The sequence below is a fragment of the Podarcis pityusensis genome, assembly GCF_964106645.2.
Source record: "Podarcis pityusensis genome assembly, chromosome: 1".
NCBI classification, from domain to species: domain Eukaryota; kingdom Metazoa; phylum Chordata; class Lepidosauria; order Squamata; family Lacertidae; genus Podarcis; species Podarcis pityusensis.
Genome location: NC_138028.1, coordinates 57,755,579 through 57,771,519, shown reverse-complemented (window position 1 = coordinate 57,771,519; position 15,941 = coordinate 57,755,579). Strand labels below are relative to the sequence as shown.

At 42.9% G+C, this 15,941-nt stretch overlaps 1 protein-coding gene and 1 long non-coding RNA gene across 2 annotated transcripts in view; one reads left to right on the top strand and one right to left on the bottom strand.

Annotated features, from left to right (window-relative positions):
* Positions 1-15,941, top strand: part of LOC308464256 (catalase) — a 48,219-nt gene that overhangs the window by 9,827 nt on the left and 22,451 nt on the right. The gene's annotated exons all lie outside the window — the stretch shown is intronic.
* Positions 3,809-15,875, bottom strand: LOC308464952. Its single transcript, XR_013980199.1, has 4 exons — positions 15,745-15,875; positions 5,831-5,910; positions 4,464-4,650; positions 3,809-3,971 (listed from the first exon to the last, which is right to left on the bottom strand). It is a non-coding gene; the product is annotated as an uncharacterized lncRNA (long non-coding RNA).

Below are 15,941 nucleotides of genomic sequence, written 5' to 3'. Positions count from 1 at the left end.
TCAAGTATTTAAATTATCTTGAAATTCTGAATCTTAACTTGGAAAAAATGTAAACACATATGTGAAAGGAACAAGTTCTTAAATTCTATGCTACCAAAGTGAGTCTGTTAGTTAATACTCTTGTAAATTGGTCATATCCAATGTGGTTAAACTATGGAACTCTCTCCCACAGGAGGCAATGATAACCACCAACTTAGATGGCTTTAAAAGAGGTTTAGACAAATTTATGGAGGCTAAGTCTTAATCAATGGCTACTAGCGATGATTATGCTTTGCGTTCACAGACCTTGGACCTTCCACAGCCAGAGGGAGCATGCTTCCAAATACCAGTTGCTGGAGATCACAGAAAGGGAGTGTGCTCTTGTACATCCTCAGGTCCTGCTTGTGGGTTTCCGACAAGGCACCTGGTTGGCCAATGTGAAAACAGGATGCTGGACTAGATGGGCCATTGGCCTAATCCAGCAGGCGGCTTTTATGGTGCCTTCTGGATCTTGTTGGATTCCAACTCTCATTGGCCCCAGTTTGAGGGTCTGATCTTTCCACCAAGGGAATCCCCAACCCAATTTAGGAGACAGTGGCTGGGGTAGGCAGAGCCCAGTGCCCTGACCATAGCTGTCAACCTTCCCTTTTTTGGCGGGAAATTCCCTTATTCCAGCGCTGCTTCCCACTGCTATCCTGGATTGTTAGATATCCCATAGACTGTCCCCGGGACAGGTGAGGCTGCTGATCCCTTATTTTTGAGGCTGCTGATCCCTTATTTTCAAATCTGTTGACAGCTGTGGCCCTGACCAATGTAGGAATCATCCCTCCCTTGTGATCAGAGCAGTCATTTGAGCAAAGAGGGTTTGTCAGCTGTTCTGCGCAGATACTGGGCTGACTTGCATAAATAAATAGTGAAGCTCAGAGCAGATTATGTAAAATCTGCATAACTTTGGGAGGAAAGCTATGAATTTAATAAGTAATAAATAAGCTCTTACCACTTTTCTCCACAATAACTGGTGTCAAGGTCACTTAAAGTGCTCCTTCACTTGTCGTACATTTTGTAAGAAAAGCAGGGTATAAATCTTTTTAAAGTAACAAAACAATGCAATGTTGAGAGCTAATAAATATAAACATATCTTTTTATGTAGCTTGTACATCTTGTATGTACATTCTTGCAGCAACGAACATATTGTTGCCTTGAGGTCTAATCTGATGAAGCATTTAAGTATTCTCTGGTGACAGCCAACTGAAACTCTTAAAATGAAACCAGAATGATATATGTTGATATGAGATTGCATAACCGTTCACATGACTGTATGACTTACCAATAATTGTGTGGGATGGCAGCTTTCTCAAGCAGATGCTATCATTGTCCACTAACATTGGGATATCTGCTGTATCTTAAGAGCAGATTTACTGGTAGGTCCAATAAGATTCCTTGCCTTATATTGCCACATATGCTCATGTTTGTAATTATATTTTGGGAATGAATCATGTTATTATGTAGCTGCATTGTTTTATACTTCCTCGATGCCCCACAATCATATTATAAAGTAGTTGCATTCTATATTAGCACTGCTAGGAGTTGTTTCTTTTTGTTTTCCAATGTATTTCTTGCCAATAAAAAATTCAGTGTGGTGTGAGCAAATTTTTATTCTGAAAGTGTGGCCCAGAGAAAAAAGTTTGAAAATCACGGCTCTAGCGGAAACTGGTGCAACCAGAAATAGGACTTGTCCTTCTTTTCTCTCCCCACTCCCTCAACCTTCCCAAATCTGCTTAAGAAGGTCAGGAGAACCTTCAGAACAGAGGGAGGAGAAGGGTGATACTTCCATCCAGCAAGCAGAAATGCCTTTTGGAGGTTTGGAGATTTTGGCTGACTAGTAATTTCCTAGCTATGGGGAGAGTTGATAAGCTGTAACTGTCCCTAGTTCTCTTAAAGACTCCTAGGCATCTTAGAAGTTGGGAGAAAGTAAAGAAAAGAAAATATACTTTATTTTGGTAAAGCTTCTAGTTTGAAAGCGTAGTGTTGCCTGCCACCCCATTCTCTGCCAAGTAGAAGCCAGATTCCAGGCGGTTTTAGGTGCCTAGTTGGTTTCCACTGGAAAATCAAGGCACAGCGGAGTCTGGAGTGTCTTAGAAATATGATTTATTGACACATATTTTCACCTGGAAAGCTTAAGTGAAGGGAGTACACCCAGGAGGGTCTTTTGTTTCTCCCCTCACAGCTTCAGCAAGCTTGGGTTCAAAGCAGCAGCCAGTCATGGACTGGACTGCAGTACCCAGTGAGATATTATCCTGAGTAACTCACCTCAAATTCATACACCTTGCTTGCTTATCATTCTGCATACGGTTCATTCATTTGCAAAGATGAGCTACATATAAATAGATTTTTTAATGAAAAATCACTTATAAAGACTTCCTCCCTCTCCTGTCATTGCCAAGTAGTTATGCACCTTCATCCTATCAAACAAGACTGAATTGCTGCAGCAGCTCTTCCCTAATGCAGAATACACAAATTACCCATGTGTCCTAGTTCCAAGTACGTATCTGATTGTGTTGGAGGATGTTACAAAAGAAATAGCCGCACCTAGACAAGGTATTGATTGATATAATGACTCATGAGCTCTCTTAATTAGCTAGTGAGATAAAGTTAAGCAGTTCAGCACCACAGGTCTTTCAGATACCGAGCTGCTTGGTGGATTATCTTGATACATTTCCCACAGAAAATGCATTTCATTCACTGACCTAAAATGAAACATGGATTAGTTGAGAACCAGTCATTTACATCTGTGAAATACTTAATGCTTTCCAACAGCAATGAAAACAAGCAAAAGAGTCTTGGCAATTAATTTTTGAAATCCCTGTTTTTATGTGAAGAACCCTAGATATATTAGACTCATAGACTGCCTGGAATGCAGTAGCTGGTTCTCATGTAATGAATTGGTATGTATGTATTCTTCAGAGGAGGCTAACCTTGCTATGTTTGTGTAGAGGCAACAGCTACACTGTTGTCAAAGGACATCCTGGTGCAAGGGACAAGTTTCTTGTACCATTTAGCGGCTGTATAAAAAAGGGAAATATGCACTGTTCTCCCCACTCCTGTCTGAAGTTGCAATTGGTAAAAAATATCTCTCTCTGCTAAAACGTGACCCAGACATCTTCTATAGTTTTGCAGTTAGATGCCTGTCCTGAAATATCCACCCCTTTATCAATAGCACCACTTCTGTTATCCCTCAAAAATGATAAACTCTCTTTTGGGGGGAACATAGTCCTATTCTGGGATTTGGAAACACAGTCATAATGTTTTCCCCCTTTTTTAATTTTAAAGCATGCACAAGCTTGCTGTTTATCACTGTATTTAATCCAGAAAAATGGTTGTGGTTATATAGCTATAACACATTTTTACAGTGCTTTGATAACAGCTCATGTGTGAAACCTTTCTGTAGAATGTAGGTCAGATCTGCAAACCGTGCAAAAGGTTGGGCAGTGTTAAGAAGCAACCACACCTTCAAGTGAGCACTCAAAACTTTGTATTGTTTACTTAGTGTTTCTTCATCCCTCTGTAGAGAAAATGCTTCAGTATCTTTTATATTTAATGCTCTTCATTAATGCAAACTAGGAGGTAGTTCCAAGAATAAGGAGCAGAATCTTATTCAGAGACATACACAAATAACCCTACAGAAGATAACTGGAATATGCACTACATGGAGCTACAGCTGTAAGCTATAAAGAATAGCTGTAAGCAATTTAGATCAACACGTCACTAGCCATTTGGTATATCATTTGGTGCATCTCCCCCCCCCCAAAAAAATATATCAGTTGAGACTGCACCTGAGCTGCTTAATTGATATCACTACTGATGTTTATCTGCTGGAAATAGACACGGTACAGGTAAAAGTGGAGGACAGAGATTAGTAGTTGTTAAAAATTAGGGTGATGAGTGACTTTCTTTTTGTTTTCTTCTCCGTGTAATAATGTCCTGTGTATTTCCTGTGACAAAGATGGCAGCAATCAATTGGACTTGATTGTATAAGCAGCTTATTAATTAACACAGCTTTCAAAGTCTATTGAACTTCGTGTTCAGTGCCACTGAAAAGAGTGTATTTTCACTTGTGAGAGATTTAGAAAACTTACTCTGGGGAGCAGACAACAAGTTTGAAAATGCACAAAATTTTTTTGGCTCTAGTTAATTAAAGAGGTGGTATAGCTGGTGAACCAGCTCAAGGCGGTAAAGACCCTCCTAGAGACACCTGCCACGTGGGCAGCTAGGAATAACAACTAACACAATGGTACTTTTACATCATAAACTTGGCCGTTTGAACTCACCCTCAAATCTGGATTTAGTTCCATTTTATCCACTCTCATCTAGTTTTATTGGCAAGGCTGTTTTTTAATGTACAGACTTGTTAGCAAGAGTAGTGAAAACAGGAGGGTCCCTCTGAATTCAGTTAAATGTTATTACGTATGGAATCAGAGAAGCACCTGCCCTGTTAGATGAATCATCTCAGGTAAGATAACTGGGTGGTATGTAAATCAAGAGTAGATATTCCCTTCCTCTGACAACCGAATGTGGAGAGTTCATCTCATGTAGTTCGCGGTTTGAAGTTGGTGCCAGTGCCTGCTTTGAAAGCAGAAATCACAGCCCGCTTCTCTCCTTCAGTTAATAAGTCTGAAAGTAAATATGAGGTCTGTAATGTTAAGGGTTAAGAGCTTCCTTTGAGAGAAGACTCTGCTTTTTCCTTTCTCTTTTTTTAATCTAAATTAGCTTCTTTTATCTTACTGTATCACAAAAAGCTTTCTCAAAATCTTATTTAAAAACCCAAACTTACTTCAAAACCTGTTATTACCCACAGCTGCAGATAATTACATATTTTATTGCACAAATTAGCAACATTATATATATATATATATATATATATATATATATATAAAACCTCCTTCCTACTAAAGACCCCTGTGCTCTTTAAAAAGCTGGGGTTTGTTGGCCTATCCCAAGCTGTGGGGCCTGGGCAGGTTGCAGCAAGCTGAGAGAATACAGAATTCATGCATTATAGGTGCTTTTGCTGCATCCACCTAGAAAGCACTTTCCAATATCAACCCTAAGTGGCAAAAGAAATCTTATGAAACTTTCTCTCCCCTTATGTTTTTGTCTAAAACAGTTCATGCCTAGAACAAGTTGTAAATGGCTGTTCATGGGTGTTGGATTAGACAGCCCTAAAGGTATCTTTTCATTATCCAAGCAAAGGTGATATGGGCAGGAGGCAAAGAAACACATAATTAGTTTTGCCTAGTCAGGGCAGGTGTCTGTCCCCAAAACAGTAGCCCAAGGCAAAACACTTCAAAACAGCTAAATAGTGTGGAAACTACCCAAGTATGGTGAAGACTGGGGCAGGATAAGACCACTGGGGCTCACATGCAAGCTGCTCTGCGCTCCCAAATGGAAGAGTAGGATATAAGTACAATAATCAACCGAATTAAGGGGGTATCAAAAGATAATATAGCATGATAAAGGTCAGTTGGGGAGCGATGTCTCTTCAACAGTTCCTAATTAATCTTCACCTAAAGAAGCAAAATGGGCAGAACCTGTATATTGTAACTGATCAATAAATACTGTTTTTATCAGTGTTAGAATACAATACAATACAATACACACACACACACACATATGTTTATAAAAGTATTTCTGTGTCGCCATATCGTAAAACATCAGGGCAATGCACAACATTAAAACATGAAATACAATTAAAAAAAATAAAGTGATTGGCTAATCAAAAATCTGAAAATTAAAGAGCCATTAAGGACTGTCGGCATAAAAAGCTGTTCAAGAGAAGCCTGAAAGTCAAGGGTACCTGCTGGATCTCTGTTGGACGATGTTCCATGACATGGGAGCAAAACACTAGCAGAGGCTCATTAGGCCTTAATATTACCACTGTAAAACACACAATTCTTTTTTTAAAACAGAACTAAAACAAAACCCCACATACAATCAGTTAAGTGCTAGTTACTATAATAATAATAATAATAATAATAATAATAATAATAATAATAATTTATTATTTATACCCCGCCCATCTGGCTGGGCTTCCCCGGCCACTCTGGGCGGCTTCCAAAAGAATATTAAAATACTATAATACATCAAACATTAAAAGCTTCCCGAAACAGGGCTGCCTTCAGATGTCTTCTAAAAGCCTGGTAGTTGTTGTTCTCTTTGACATCTGGTGGGAGGGTGTTCCACAGGGAAGGCGCCACTACTGAGAAGGCCCTCTGCCTGGTTCCCTGTAACTTGGCTTCTCGCAGTGAGGGAACCGCCAGAAGGCCCTCGGTGCTGGACCTCAGTGTCCGGATAGAACGATGGGGGTGGAGACGTTCCTTCAGATATACTGGACCAAGGCCGTTTAGGGCTTTAAAGGTCAGCACCAACACTTTGAATTGTGCTCGGAAACGTACTGGGAGCCAATGTAGGTCTTTCAAGACCGGTGTTATGTGGTCTCTGCGGCCGCTCCCAGTCACCAGTCTAGCTGCCGCGTTCTGGATTAGCTGTAGTTTCCGGGTCACCTTCAAAGGTAGCCCCACGTAGAGCGCATTGCAGTAATCCAAGCGGGAGATAACCAGAGCATGCACCACTCTGGCGAGGTAGTCCGCAGGCAGATAGGGTCTCAGCCTGCGTACCAGATGGAGCTGGAAAACAGCTGCCCTGGACACAGATTTGACCTGTGCCTCCATGGACAGCTGTGAGTCCAAAATGACTCCCAGGCTGCACACCTGGTCCTTCAGGGGCACAGTTACCCCATTCAGGACCAGGGAATCCTCCACACCTGCCCGCCTCCTGTCCCCCAAAAACAGTACTTCTGTCTTGTCAGGATTCAACCTCAATCTGTTAGCCGCCATCCAACCTCCAACCGCCTCCAGGCACTCACACAGGACCTTCACTGCCTTCACTGGTTCTGATTTGAAAGAGAGGTAGAGCTGGGTATCATCCGCATACTGATGAACACCCAGCCCAAATCCCCTGATGATCTCTCCCAGCGGCTTCATGTAGATGTTGAAAAGCATGGGGGAGAGGACAGAACCCTGAGGCACCCCACAAGTGAGGGCCCAGGGGTCTGAACACTCATCCCCCACCACCACTTTCTGAACACAGCCCAGGAGGAAGGAGCGGAACCACTGTATAACAGTGCCCCCAGCTCCCAGCCCCTCAAGACGGTCCAGAAGGATGTTATGGTCGATGGTATCAAACGCCGCTGAAAGATCCAGCAGAACTAGGAAACAGCTCTCACCTTTGTCCCTAGCCCGCTGGAGATCATCAACCAGTGCGACCAAGGCAGTTTCAGTCCCATGATGAGGCCTGAATCCCGACTGGAAGGGATCCAAATGGTCCGCTTCTTCCAGGCGTGCCCATTCTTGCCCATGTAACATTCATGCGCTGCCTGTTTACTTTTAGAAGTGTTGACATGATTTATGCTATAAATTCAAAAATGTTGTTTCAGCAGTATATTGAAGAAGGTGGGTTGGGACACAAAGTTACTTACATATGATTTACTAGTTCAGAGGTTGTTAGGACCTGAGCAAATGTGCATAGTTTGTGATTTACCAAACTTGAAAGCAGACAACATGATATTCAGTTCCACTTGCTTCAGATTACAGATTGTTAGCAATGGTACATTAGTTTGCTGACACCAGGATATGTGTGTTATCAACAATATTTTCTTGTCAATTGCTTTTTGAGATATGTCTGTTCTTTTTAATTTTGTTTCCCATTGACTCCCCTCTATTGCCAACCCCTGAATGTGTGTATGTGTCTGTCAGTTTTGGATTACATACATCTAATGAGGTATACTCTGATCTACAGTTGTTTATGAGAAATTGGTTAGTGTCTGTGGTAGACACTATACCATGATATGGTATAGTGGTCACATGATGTGGTTGGTCACATCCTGTTTTTTTCCTAATCACAACCAGGCAGGAAAACTAGGTGATTTATCAAGCTCCTGGTGAGTTGCCATAAATAGCTGTTGGCTACATTTAGCCTCCTATTATAGTTAACAGAATACTGCAGTCATAAATTATGTACATATTAGATACGTATACAATATGCAGTTGGATAAAATATTTGTGACTTGTGATAGATTCCATTAAAAGAATATGAATGCAGTTATGGGTGTTTATATTGGTTGATGTCAGTTGCATAAAGGTTATTATTAAAATAACTTATGGCTAGATTTATAGTTACTTAATTTTATATCGTTATCCAGATTTATATTCATACCCGCTGCTATAGGGAAAGTCACTCAGTGAGTTTCATGACTGGGCAGGGATTTGAACCCTGGTCTCCCAGGGTTCCAACGCTCTTAGTCCAACACTCTTAACATCAGGTATTTTGAGTTTCTACAAATGCATGAGCGAAATCATGATCATGCTCTTTAAATTAGTCTGTTTAAGTGTTAAATACACCTCACAGTTGGTCAGAATACAAAGACCGGTGGAATTTTCCTTTGAGCCAAAAGGAGCTTAGCAGTGCAATACCAAGGAAGTCTAAATTCTGTTGGATTGGGTATAGTATTACTGCCTTGTTTTTCTTCATGAGTGTGCGTAGTATGGTTTTAATTTCTGTTACACTCTATAGACTCTGGGGAAAGGCAGGATAGGAATGTTTTAAAGCAAATAAGTAGCAAAATGCTGTTGAAATTTCAAAGTGGTATGTGTTGTATATGATGTGATAAAATTCAGAAATGTTATTAGGCTAGCCTCTTGCAGGAGTGTCAGTAACTCTCTGGATTCTTGCTAGTCTCTTTCACTCACACCAGGAGCAGCCAGTGCAGTGCAGCATGGATGTGGACACACCCTTCTGACAGTCGCATCGCTGCCACTTACCAGAACAGTGTGAAGGCAACGAAGGGCAGTGGTGCCAGTACAGTGCACACATGGGTGTTTTGAGAGAGGTGAGAGGTTGGGGTGAACTTTTAATAAATTGGAGGGAGGTTCACATGGTAAGCTTAAAGTATGTTTTATTACAAATACAGTGTGGAAACATCTGAAAAGGCTTTCTCTAAAATTGCCAGTAGTGAAAAGAGCATTAAAAAGATACCAGTGTCTACTCTGGCAGTGTGTGATTAATTTTGTTTGTTGCTTTGTGTGTTATGTCTAGCAGGTATTAAAATTGTTTTGTTATTTATTGTATTTCACTTAGAGACCTTTGTTAATGTGCTGGCATACATCTCTCTCTCTCTATATATATACATACATACATACCTACCTACATACATACATAGTTAAGTACTTCACTGTGAGATCATCATATTTCTATTTTGGTAGGTATTAGTAAGTCTAGCACTACAAAACCATCATGCCAAAACGTCTTTAGTTAGCCCATGCAATCCTCTTCTTCCGTATATATAAATCTGCAGTGAATGGTGCTGAGCATGAGCAAAAGAGTACAGATCCAAGAAGCCGCCAGGGTGGCACTGGATGCTGCTGCACATGAATAATTCATTCGATACATACAAACCTAGGTGCAGATTTAGTGAGGCACATGTGTATCCAGGTGGCCATTTGACTGCACTTCAAACCTGTATAAAGTGATGCTCCCCAACACAAAATAGATGAAAAATGCATCCAAATCCTGTATTACATACATCTGAGGAGATTTCACCCCTCCCATACCCAAGAATCTCCTGATCATCTCCTGATGGTCTCTGCTGACTCTCCAGAGAAGAGGAGGCGTGTCCTGCCTATCTACTTATTCTGCCCAGCAACATATCAGTGTGTGTGAGAGAGAGTCAGTCAGTCAGTGTATCGGAGAGAGTGAGAGTGTTAGAGATCCTAGAGATAAGATTGCTGCTAAGAGCAGCTGCAGACTCTCAGTGTAGCATTGATTTATGCTTAGAATATTCAGCTCTGTATATAGCTTTGTATCATAGTTGTAGTTATAGAATAAAAGGAAGATATTTTACAGAGCTGCTCTCCGAGTGGTTTATACTCTGCAAGACTCTGCAAAACTCTGCTGCGCAACGACTGTATTATTGAGACAGTGAATCCGGTGCTCTCAGCTCTAAGCTGTGAGTCCACAGCACTGTGACCGTTTCCTGGGAGAAGGAGGTCTCTGGCGGTGCTACCCAGCTCGCCTAGCCCAGTCGCGGTTGAGGTGCAAGAGTCCAGTTGGTGCACTGGCTCTAGGGCGATGCTGACATCGGTTATGGGCCCAGTCGTTGTTCCAGTCGTCTGACCTGGCGTTGTTCCAGTCATCCCAGGCGTCCCAGTCGCCAGAGGTTTCTGTTGCTGATTGCCGGACGGTGGAACGGATGCTGCATGCTGGACTGATTTGCGGTGCCCAGAAGCAGAGCTGTTTTGGAGCAGAGTGTTCAAGCTGCCGCTGCCGCTGTTGCTGCTGCTTGATTTATGGAGGTATGTTGCTGACTGCCAAAGGAAGAAGATAGCATCCCTGTTTGCCTGTTAATTGCGCTCTGAGTGGGAGAGAGAGTGGCTGAAGGAGTCAAGGCTTTATCTGTGTTGCACGAGGGAAGTGTCTTGCTCTAAGTAATAGCAGACATGGCCTGTGCACATTCTGGCCAGATGGCTCTGTCCTTTCCTCTCCTCACGCCTGAAACCTATGCAGTTTGGCAAGTAAAGATGGAAGCGCTTTTACAGAGGGAGAAGCTATTTCACACGATAGAAGATGACCCTCCAGATAAGGATGATGATGATTGGGCTGAGTGGCATGCTGCAGATATGAAAGCCCGAGGGACAATTGTTTTGTGTGTTTCAGACCACTTGCTGGTGAACTTAGAGGGTCAAGAGACTGCACAAGCTGTTTGGCATAAGTTGAGAGATATGCATCTGAGGCAAAATGCTGGTTCCAGTGTGATTTTCTTTAAGAAGCTGTGCAGGCTGCAGTTGGAGAAAGGTGGTGATTTGCCTAGCCATCTATCTCAATTAAAGCATCTCAGACAGGACCTTGTTCAGCGAGACCTTGCTATTTCAGAGGCTGTGTTTGCAATGCTGATGATCAATAGCCTAGATGAGTCTTATGATGGAGTAGCTGCCCAGATTTCCACAATGCCTTCTGACCGGCTAACAGAAGATTATGTGTCTAGCGTGCTCTTGAATGAGTGGGATCGCAGACAGGCTGTTAGAGAAAGCCGGGACTGTGCTGTTAAAAATATGCTTGAAAATGTGCCTGAGTCTTCAGCAGGGGAAAGTGAAAGTGAAACTGCTGCTGTTAAAGCTTTGAAATTGAAGCGGTGCTTTTCGTGTGGATCACAAGGCCATTTGAGTTTCCAGTGTAAGAAGTCTTCAAAGAAGAAGGGAAACTTCAGAGGCAGAGGGGAGGAGGACGAAATCCCCATGCACCTGCTACTTCAAAGGCCTTGATCTCTCGCTGTTCCAGTCAACGTGGGCGGAGTTTCTTCGTGGTCGACTCTGGCTGTTCAAACCACGTGGCCAAAGATAAGAATCTCTTTGTTCAGCTTGAGAAGCAAGAGAAAGAAATTCATCAAGCAGATGGGACAGTTCTCACGAGTATGGCTCAGGGAACTGTGTTCTTAAAGAGCCTGAATGCAACTATTAAGAATGTCCTGTATGCGCCTGATATTCAGGACAATTTGTTGAGTGTTTCCCAGCTTGATCGTCAAGGGTTTAAGGTGGTGTTTGCTAAATCTCGCTGTGAAATTCTTAGAGATGGCAAGCTCATTCTGTATGCAAAATGTGTAAATGGATTGTACCAATTGCCTTTTGTTTCAGGTACAGGCACTGCAGAAGCTACTGAGAAAAAGTGTTGCAATTTAACTGTAGATAAGAATGAGAAGTTGCATGACCAATGTATTCATTATTACCATCGCGTTTATGGTCATTTGAATTTCCAGGCTGTGGCAAAAATGCCTGATATGGTTCAGGGTATGAAGTTGAAAGAATGTCCCTACCACATGAAATGTGTTTCTTGTGCTGAGAGTAAGGCAAGACAAGCTCCCAAAGGTACAGAGTCTGGGAGAGAGGCCAAGAAACCATATGAAGTCATTCATGCAGACTTAGTGGGGCCTCTAGCGCTCTCTAGAGGCAATTCAAGGTTTTTCATGGTTCTGATAGACTCCTATTCAAAATATGTTTGGATCTATATGCTGCAGAAAAAGTCTGAAGCCTTTACCAAGTTTCGCCAGTTTTGTAAATGGCTCAGAAATGTACATAATGAGAATGTACGTTTTCTCTTCACAGACAGGGGTGGAGAGTTTTGTTCAGAAGAGTTTGAGAGTTTTCTTTCTGAACAGGGCATTGAACATAGGACGGCCACGCCCAGATCACCCTGGCAGAATGGTTTATGTGAGAGAGTAAACCAGACCCTGCAGCAAGGAATCAGAACGCTGTTACATGATTCGGGGCTGCCCAATCCCTTTTGGGCCGAAGCTCTTTCGTTTTTCTGTCACGTGTATAACAGGAGGTACCAGTCTAGTGTAAATTGCACCCCATATGAGATGCTTCACGGAAGAAAGCCATGTGTAAAGCATTTTAAAATTTTTGGTTTGGAGGTTTGGGTGCACACCTCGCAGGGTGACAAACTGAGCAAGCGTGGAGAACATGGTGTTTTCCTAGGATATGAGAAAGGGTCTTATCGTGTTCTGATCACAGACACGAAAACCATAAGGTTGACCAGGAGTATTGATGACAATCCACAATGGGACAAAGTTGGCGTTTTTCAGTATCATCCCATTTGTGATGATGGTGCAAAAGGGGCAAAGAAAGTTAAGAGGGAGGCAAGTGTTGTTGGTGGTGATAATCCTGATGCCAATGTAGTTCCAGATGATGGCACAGATTATCAGAGCACAAAAGCCTCAGGTGAGTCTGACGCTGACTCAGACTTAGCAGCTTCATATACTTTAGCTCCCCATTCTCCTAAAGAGGAGGAAGCACCAGAACAAGAGGATCAAAGAGTTCTGCGCAGGTCCGAGAGAACAACCAAGGGTGTACCACCGAAAAGGTTTTCTGAAGAGTTTGCAAAGACTGCGGTCACGAGCAACTCTGGTGGGGTTTTCAAACCTAGCATGAAGTGTGCTGAGAGTAGTAGCACAAAACGCTTTATTTATTTCCTTACCTGATATTTGAAGGAAAGCGTGTATTTGAGTTCTGAAAAGTGGTTTGTTCAAATCTGCCTAATTAGAAATGTCAATTTGCATTTGAGAGGAAGAAATGTGTGTGAAGATTTTTCTAGAAGCTGCTTATTCAAAATGGTTTTGTAAAAGTGTGTTATATGCCGGGAAAAGAGATACCTGCAGATATGTTAACCAAGGTTGTAAGCAAAGAACAACTTTTGGAGTGTGTGTGTAAATTGCAGTTATGTTAAAGATTCTTGAAATGGTCGGATGAAATGGGGGAGGATGAGGAGATTTCACCCCTCCCATACCCAAGAATCTCCTGATCATCTCCTGATGGTCTCTGCTGACTCTCCAGAGAAGAGGAGGCGTGTCCTGCCTATCTACTTATTCTGCCCAGCAACATATCAGTGTGTGTGAGAGAGAGTCAGTCAGTCAGTGTATCGGAGAGAGTGAGAGTGTTAGAGATCCTAGAGATAAGATTGCTGCTAAGAGCAGCTGCAGACTCTCGGTGTAGCATTGATTTATGCTTAGAGTATTCAGCTCTGTATATAGCTTTGTATCATAGTTGTAGTTATAGAATAAAAGGAAGATATTTTACAGAGCTGCTCTCCGAGTGGTTTATACTCTGCAAGACTCTGCAAAACTCTGCTGCGCAACGACTGTATTATTGAGACAGTGAATCCGGTGCTCTCAGCTCTAAGCTGTGAGTCCACAGCACTGTGACCGTTTCCTGGGAGAAGGAGGTCTCTGGCGGTGCTACCCAGCTCGCCTAGCCCAGTCGGGGTTGAGGTGCAAGAGTCCAGTTGGTGCACTGGCTCTAGGGCGATGCTGACAACATCTAACACAGTTAATCATGAACTGAATCTGGCAACCATGCAAAGGGCGGCAGGGAAGAGTTTCTGCATAGCAGTGGAAAGTTCTTGACTTATGATTGCATGTTTAGCTCGGTGTACACAGTGATATAAGAATATGTGCTTCAAGAATAACCAGTGTTATGCAAATAGAGACAGGCTATAATAATAATTTTTCTTAATTAGTTTTCCAAGCAAGAAGAGATTAGCTCCACCTACTAGAGTTAAAAGTATTAGGTGTATTAATTAGCCATCTTATACTCTGGATAAGGAGTGTTTTATGCTACATACAAAATAAGCCATGAAACCAATTTCACCCTGACATACTTTCTGACAGAAAACTAAACTTCTGGCTGCTAGTAATATGCCACTAATGAAAGTATAGAATTACATTTGCTTGTTGATGTCAAGAAGGAATTATTGTGGCATTCTGGGTGTTTTTGTCAAGTTATCATCTATTTACGCCTGCTCATTATTTTTCTCCCTATAGGACGTGTGTACCATTATTGTGGGAATGCGGGTGGCGCTGTGGGTTAAACCACAGAGCCTAGGACTTGCTGATCAGAAGGTTGGAGGTTCGAATCCCCGTGACGGGGTGAGCTTCCGTTGCTCGGTCCCTGCTCCTGCCAACCTAGCAGTTCGCCGGAGGTGGCTTAGTCATGCTGGCCACATGACCTGGAAGCTGTACGCCGGCTCCCTTGGCCAATAAAGCGAGATGAGCGCCGCAACCCCAGAGTCGGTCACGACTGGACCTAATGGTCAGAGATCCCTTTACCCTTACCATGATTGTATGGTACAAAAGACAGGACATTTCCGCCCCCTGCCACAGGTTCCTAGGTTACATATTCACTACAAAGGTCAAGCAGCTCTCTGAGGGGACAGTAAACCACAGAAAAACAGACCCTTGCATCTTTAGTTTTTGCTCCTGCTGTTTTAGGCTTAAAACTACAAATTAAGTGGGCTTACATGGCTTTTTTATATTATTATTCTTCACTGCTTATATGCTAAAAAGGCTTTTCTCTGCCATCTGTTCATGTTCTTTGCACAATGCAACCTTTGTGCAGCTAGTTGCAACAGAAAGCTAGACTTTTTAACCCATGGATAGGAAGATAGAGACAGTGTTTCTTTTCACTGTGTAGATGAGAAAAGCAGTTTGGGGTGGGTGGCTGTGCGAGCTTGAAGAAACAAAGGGTTATGTCACACTGCACAAGCTTCTTACACATATTTTTAATTTCGAAAAGGAAAGGGTAGCCCCCACGGTTCTGACTTAGTCTGTGTTAGTCGGCGTCCTTTGTTTCCTATGCTACGTTTGGAGCATCTCTCGCTCCACACCGAGAGGGGAGTGGGACAGGGGGTCGAAGTCTGCAGAAGACGAGGGCTTTTCTGCAAAGAGCAGCCACGTCCTCCTTTTGCTTTCTTGAAGGAGCCTGGGGTGGGAGGGAGGATTGTTCCAGCGAGCCTCCCAGAGATGAGCTCTTCTCTCTTGGGTTCCGCCATGCATCCTCTCTCCAAAGGGAGATTGCTGCAGGCTTATCCATAACCTTGTGCTGACCTTGGCAGCCTTTGATCCTTAAGTGTGAATTGAAAACTGTAAAGCTGCAATTCCAGACACGTCTACTCGCAATTTCCCCTCAATGAGCAAAGGGATAATTGCTTTTGTTTCTTTTAAGAGTACACATGGGCAAGAGGAACAAGATGTTTTGCTGCCGTTTCTCCTCTTCAACCCTATAAGCCTTCCCGCCCCCCTTTTCCGCCCTGTATCCCGCTTCCAGCTTTCCCCTGCGGGCTCCTCAGAGCCCTTTGCCAAACCACTTTTCTCTTCACACCCTTTACCCTTCGTGACTCCTCCTCCTCGCAAGCTCTTGCTTTTCGGCATGTTTTCCCCGCCTCTAACTCGCCCGACTCCCAATAAGCATTCGAGAGGGGCTTCGGTGAAGAAACCTTCTAGCCAATCGGGACTGAGAAAGGCGGGGCTATGCTGAAGGCAGTTGGCGTGCCTCGGGTTTGCTTTCGTTCTCGGATTCTCTGCC